A 6,184-nucleotide genomic window follows, 5' to 3' on the forward strand; every position below is an offset into this window, starting at 1 on the left:
CCTCAGCTACTTCTGACACCTGGGAAACAACCACAAAAACTAAAGCAAGTGTGTGAATCCAGGCAAGTGAGAGAAGCTGAATCAGACCATCTCATGCTGGGAGTTCCTGAGTTCTCTGGTTCAAGGAGCCCCAGCAATTGTCTGTTGCTATGCTAATCTGCCCAGTGTCTGCAACATACTTACCAAAAGCTTGGTTTTCAATGGCAGTCAAGGCTGGCAGGCAGTCACTATATCTGAAAACTCTCTTCTGCTGGGGATGGCAAATACCTCCACAAATCACTTAATGCTGATCTCTACACTGAATCTATCAGTGATATTTCTATCATGAAGAACAGTTAAAAATACAGGGTTAATTCTGAAGAGTTCGCTTAACTCTTTCTAAGTACCATATCTATGATCTGGGTAGTTACTACTTGGTGAATGCAAATATATACCTATCTCTTTAAGGTGATTTAGGCTTTGGTTCCTAAACCAGGCATGTTACCAAAAGGTATGCGTTGGGGAGAAGTCTGGCTGCTCGCCTCTCAAAAGCCAGTAAACAGGCCAGGTTGTGGAAAGGAAAGTTTGCTTTATTGCAGATGTCGGCAACTGGGGAGGAGGGTGGTGTACATCTGTCCAAAGGCCGACTTCCCTCCACTCCTGAAAAGCAGGGGGTGAAAGTTTTTATAGACAAAGTGTGTGTGTAGGGGGCGTTACATGCAGAAACAGTACACTCATCTTCCAATTATCATCAGTAGTCTGACTAGCATCATCTTGGTCGTTGGTCGTTTTAGGTACAGTAGTTAATCTTCAGTTCCAGGGTGCACTTGTTCCCATTTCTTTGCTGTCAATTCTCTGAACTGTGGCAGCTCAAGTCCTGAGTACAGTCTGGGTCATCATGTCATAAACTTCTCCACCTGGGGGTTTAGTTCACAGGATATGGCTCAGAATATTATCTACAGCCCTTGAGAAAGAACTAAAGGTCCTCAACTATGCTTAATGATTACACTATTATTATTTAGTCTCCTTAGACTGTTTTCCTTTGTTCCACCATTTCTCACTTCTCTGATTAAACTTATTCTTTGATTAAAGTTTTTTTACAGGCCAAAAGTAGGCAGAAGACACGGTGGGGGTTGGGAGATGGCAAGGACTATACAGTCTCCATTTCAGGCAGAATAACATTTTAAAATTATACATTATCAGACACAGTGACAGGAGCTTCTGATTTTGTAGTCTTTGGTGGTGCCTAGAATCATGTATTTTAAAAAGGTCTTAGGATGACTTTCCTGGCGGTCCAATGGCTAAGACTCCCACAAGTCACAACTAAGACCCAGAGCAGCCAAATAAGTAAATGAATAAATATTTTTTTTAAAAAATAAATAAAACCTTTTAGGATATTGTAAATCAGCTATACACCAATAAAAAAAATTTTTTTTTAACTCACAAAGGAGAAATCAGATGAGTTTCAATAAATAACTGGAACTCTGTAAGAAAAAAAAAAACTCTTAGGCATAATAGTTATGTACATTTAGTTGCTGTAAGAAAGAATCCCTGTATTTCAGTGGCTTTGTGGTAGCTCAGCTAGTAAAGAATCTGCCTGCAAGGCAGGAGACCCTGGTTTGATTCCCGGGTCAGGAAGTACTCCTGGTGAAGGGATAGGCTACCCACTCCAGTATTCCTGGGCTTCACTGATGGCTAAGACAGTAAAAAATCTGCCTGTAATGTGGGAGATCTGGGTTCGATCCCTGAGTCTGGAAGATCCCTTGGAGGAGGGCATGGCAACCCACTCCAATTCACAATCTAGAAAGAAGACTATATTTCAATGTAAACATGAATGAATTTAACTTTGCACTTTCCAAACAAAAATAATCTACTTTGTGGTTTTAGATTTTAAGCACAAATTGAAAACTCCAGCAGTCATGGGCAGAGTAACTCAAACTGTGTTTTCTTCTTTACAAACATTAGGTTGTCATGGTCTATTTTGAATTAGTATTTAAATGCAGGCATCTGTCATACTCCAGGGTTTTGGAGAAATAAGCTGTATCCTAAGATAGTTTCATCAGTTCTAAACTGTGAAAAATTTATTCTTGAAAAGAACATGTGTAGCTGAGTCTACATGTGTTGGGTCTGACCACAAACTGCAAGTTCTCTGAATTAACTTCTGTGTAGAATATAGTGTTTCTTAAAGGGTTAGTTATGAAAAGCATGTTCATTTAAAACTTCCATATGTATTATTAAAACTCAGCAATAATCACAGCAGTAGTTCAGAACTTACACCAACAAAAGAGTTCTTTTCTTTTCTCATTCAGACTTGCCAGGGAACATGTGTGTGTACTAAGTTGCTTCAGTCATGTCTGACTCTTTGTGACCCCATGGATAGTAGCCCACCAGGCTCCTCTCTACATGGGATTCTCCAGGCAAGAATACTAGAGTAGGTTGCCATTCCCTCCTCCAGGGGATCTTCCCGACCGAGGGATCAAACCTGCATCTCTACATCTCCTGCATTGGCAGGCAGGTTCTCTACCACTAGCACAACCTGGGAAGCCCAAGTGATATTGTAAAAGATCAGTTACAGGCAGGTTTCATGACTGTGTTTAAATTCTGTCCAAGTAAAGCCTGCATTTTACAGCTTGGGCTGACTGCTTCTACTGCCCTGCCCTTGGTATACTAGCCCATCTTCTTTGCTTTTTATGCGCTTTCTCTACTTTGTAACTTCTGCTTCTCATGGCTTTGGCTTCCTCATAACTTAGATGACACAAGATCCTTCCAGGTGGTCTCACCTTCCCACTTCAGCTCTTCTGTTTCCTTTTCCAATCTCCCAGAACGACCTAGTTCACATTCCTGCAAGAGAAATCCTTATTTGGCCAATTCTCTTTTCCAGAGCAGACCATATCATGGGCTTTTGACTAGTCTGTGCATTGACACTATTGGGTCAGGGACTCTGTTTGGTCCCTTAAAGAGGGTGGGGCCACCTGATTCAAATCGTGGCTGCCTGGAAGGTGCCCGGGGCAATGCAGATTTGGGGGTTGGCTTGTGCAACGCCAAGAAAGTTAAACACACATAGAAATACCGAAGGCAAGGTAAGCATTCTTTTAAGAATGGTGGAGGAGCACTGGATGAAGACTCAGGTGAATTAGGGGTTAAATCTCCTCTCTGCTAGGTCTGATATTTTCTCATCCTCAGTTTGTTTAGGGTGTAACAGTGTTTTCTTTAGGAGGAACACACAAGTAATAGAATTCTCAGTTACAGAAATGGCTGAAACTAATAAGGGTTGACCCCTCACCCCTATAACAAGTCTAGCTGTGGGTGGCTGCTGGCACCAGTTCAGAGCCAGCTTCTCAGAGTCTCTTGGCTTTTCTCCTACGCTTCTTGTATCATGTTGCACAATAGTTCTTGCAGCTACAGACATCCTGTCCCTTTCCAGGTAAAGAGGAAGAGAAAGTGGTGATGGATTCACATTTGTGCCTCTTGTCAGGAAAAGCAAAAGGCTTCCCAGAATCCCCGCCAATGTTTCATTGGCCAGGAAGGGTGCAGAGCCACCCCTGGCCATGGTGGAGGCTAGGATGGGGGTGTTTGCCAGGGCTGGATGCATGGCCTCCCAGAACAGAACTCCGCTAGCAGCAGCAAGGAGGGAGAGTGGGTATGAGGAAGGGGTGGGGTTGGGTGCGATCACAAAGCAGTTAATTTGATCTAATTCCTCACAGGGTGGTTGCAAGTGTCAAGTATATGTGAAATATGCAATGGGGGCTTTTCAAAATGAATACTGGCAACTTCCCCACATGGTCATGCTACATTATATGCCTGATTTCTTAAAGACAGATCTCCACCCCCCTACCTGACCACCACCACACCCTTTATCACCTTACCTTGAGATCTGCCAAAGGAAACGGAATATGGCTTGACCTTACCCTCCAACCTCATCTCTTCCCATCCTGCCTGGGGCTCACCTCATTCTCATGACAGCACTGATTTCCCTCCAAGTGTTGTGAGTTCATCATGACTTTGCTCACCCCAGACCTTTGCTTTCGTATTTTTCTTCCTGTGGAACAGACTTCCTCCTTTCTGTTACCATATCAGAGAAATCCACCCTGACTCCCAACCTCTGTGAAAACAAATCCCCCTTTTGTTCTTTCCAAGCACCAAGCAGACTCTTCATTCCAGTATAGTCTATAGACTCCTATAGACTATAGGAGTCTATAGCTGTGTGGTCCTGGGGCAGGTTCCTTTGTCTCTATTTTTCTCCTCTGTAAAATGAGGATATGGGATTGTGAGGTGGATTAAATGTATTAGGTGCTAAGAACAGTGGTCTCCGCATAAAGGGCACTCACTACATGAGCGTTAAAGAAATCAAAGAAATAACATGCATTTCCTCCACCCATCTGATACTCTCAAAAGACAGTGCCTAACTCTGTTCTTTCACTTACAGCAGCTGGCACAGGGCTGGGCCAAGTCACCGCTGATGTCATCCTCACGGCCGTTTTATACCAAGCCGGTCTTAAGTATTTGTTGAATGAATAGTGTCAATGAATAACCAAGTGATGTTCGACATGGGGGAGAAGCTGAAAGTGGCTCAGTCGTGTCCAACTCTTTGGGATCCCATGGCCTGCAGCCGGCCAGGTTCCTCTGTCCATGGAATTCTCCAGGCAAAAATACTGGAGTGGGTAGCCATTCCCTTCTCCAGAAAGAACCGACAAACGGAAGTCTCTGGCCGAGTGGGGAGCTGAAATCTGAACCTGCTGGTGGGATCTGTTAGAACCAAGTTCTCCGTGGCAAAGCGTGGGTCCCGCATGGCCCACCGCCCATCACGTCCTCCTGTGCTTCCCAGCAGAGAGACGCAAGGATCGCCGCTTCCGGGTGGGCGGCCGGGTCTCAGCCACCCAGGAAATGGAAGCGAGCCTCTGCCTGCGTGAGGACCACGGCGCATGCGCCACGCCCTCGGGCCTCCGCAGTTCCGGTGGGGTTGGTGTCTCGCTCGCTGACCCGGCCACCCTGGGGACAGCTGCTTTCCCCAGCCAGCCTTGCGCTCTGGCCCCGGTCAGCCCTCCGGGCCGTTCTGACTCTCTCTGAAGAGGATTTTTTCCAAACCCCAAAGCGCGGCAGTTTTATGGGCCAGCTGCACTGCGTTCCCCTTTCAGAGGCAACCGAGGCTGTTAAATCACCGGAAAAACCCGTCCAAGTTGCTCTGCGGGGACTCAGTCCGGCAACCGGCTGCTTTCCTCACTCTCCTCCAGCGCGGGGTCTCAGAGGAGCCGTTAGAAACCCAGCAAAGGAGACCTAGGTCACCCTGGCTGCCTTCCGGGGCCTGATACTCACCCGCCTCTGAAGCCTTTGTTGAGCCCTGGCCATTTCCCGTGGCCTCTGGGCCCCCAGCGCAAAGGTCAACGCTCAGCCCCTCCGTGCACCACTTGTTTTTCTGTTTCTGTTTGGTGTATGGTCTCAGGGCTTCTCCCTTTCCTGCTCCACCCCAGCTGGAAGCCTCTTTATTAGCAGTTTGTTTGCGAGCTCATGGTGGTCTGTGAACTTGTCTGAAATTTCCTGGAAGGGAAACAACTGCTGCAGCCAGAACGTGCGCCCCAGAGGAACATTCTGGCAGTCTCTCTTCAGACAATGCTCGTCCATGCTCTCTGGCCATCCGTCCTTCCTTCACCCCACACGCCACACACCTTGAGAACAGGCCAGACCTCCGTTAAAAGCCTCCCAGAGAGCCTGACAAGGGAGAGAAGGTTTCTTCCCCTAAAAAAGTGAAGCATGTGATGGTGCCTCTTATGTGACGGGTGTTGCCTTCTTTGAGGGTCCTTAAGGAGAAATTGAGGAATAATTCCAGGTCAGCCACTTAGAAGCTTTCTAAAACCATTTTACTGAAGTATAGTTGATTTACAATGTTGTGTTTCATTTCTGTTGTACAGCAAAGTGATTCAGTTATACAGATATACATTCTTTTTCATATTCTTCCCCATTATGATTTAATCATGAGTACATTTTTTATCCTGAGTACATCATGAGACATGCTGGGCTGGATGAAGCACAAGCTGGAATCAAGATTGCTGGGGGAAATATCAATAATTTCAGATATGCAGATGACACCACCCTTATGGCAGAAAGCAAAGAGGAGCTTGATGAAGATGAAAGAGGAGAGTGAAAATACTGACTTAAAACTCAACATTCAAAAAACTAAGATTATGGCATCCAGTCCCATCACTTAAAG

The 6,184-nt window shown here is 45.7% G+C and overlaps 1 long non-coding RNA gene across 2 annotated transcripts; it reads right to left on the reverse strand.

The window, feature by feature from the left end:
• Window positions 1–619: 619 nt before the first annotated feature.
• Window positions 620–5,415, reverse strand: LOC133046860 (uncharacterized). Of its 2 annotated transcripts, none has more exons than XR_009690577.1 (4): window positions 5,293–5,415; window positions 2,760–2,820; window positions 1,424–1,463; window positions 620–896 (listed from the first exon to the last, which is right to left on the reverse strand). It is a non-coding gene; the product is annotated as an uncharacterized LOC133046860 (long non-coding RNA). The 2 variants fall into 2 exon arrangements; XR_009690578.1 differs by lacking the exon at window positions 5,293–5,415 and adding an exon at window positions 3,927–3,970.
• Between the last annotated feature and the right edge of the window lie 769 nt (window positions 5,416–6,184).

The sequence above is a fragment of the Dama dama genome, chromosome 25 (genome assembly GCF_033118175.1).
Source record: "Dama dama isolate Ldn47 chromosome 25, ASM3311817v1, whole genome shotgun sequence".
NCBI classification, from domain to species: Eukaryota; Metazoa; Chordata; class Mammalia; order Artiodactyla; family Cervidae; genus Dama; species Dama dama.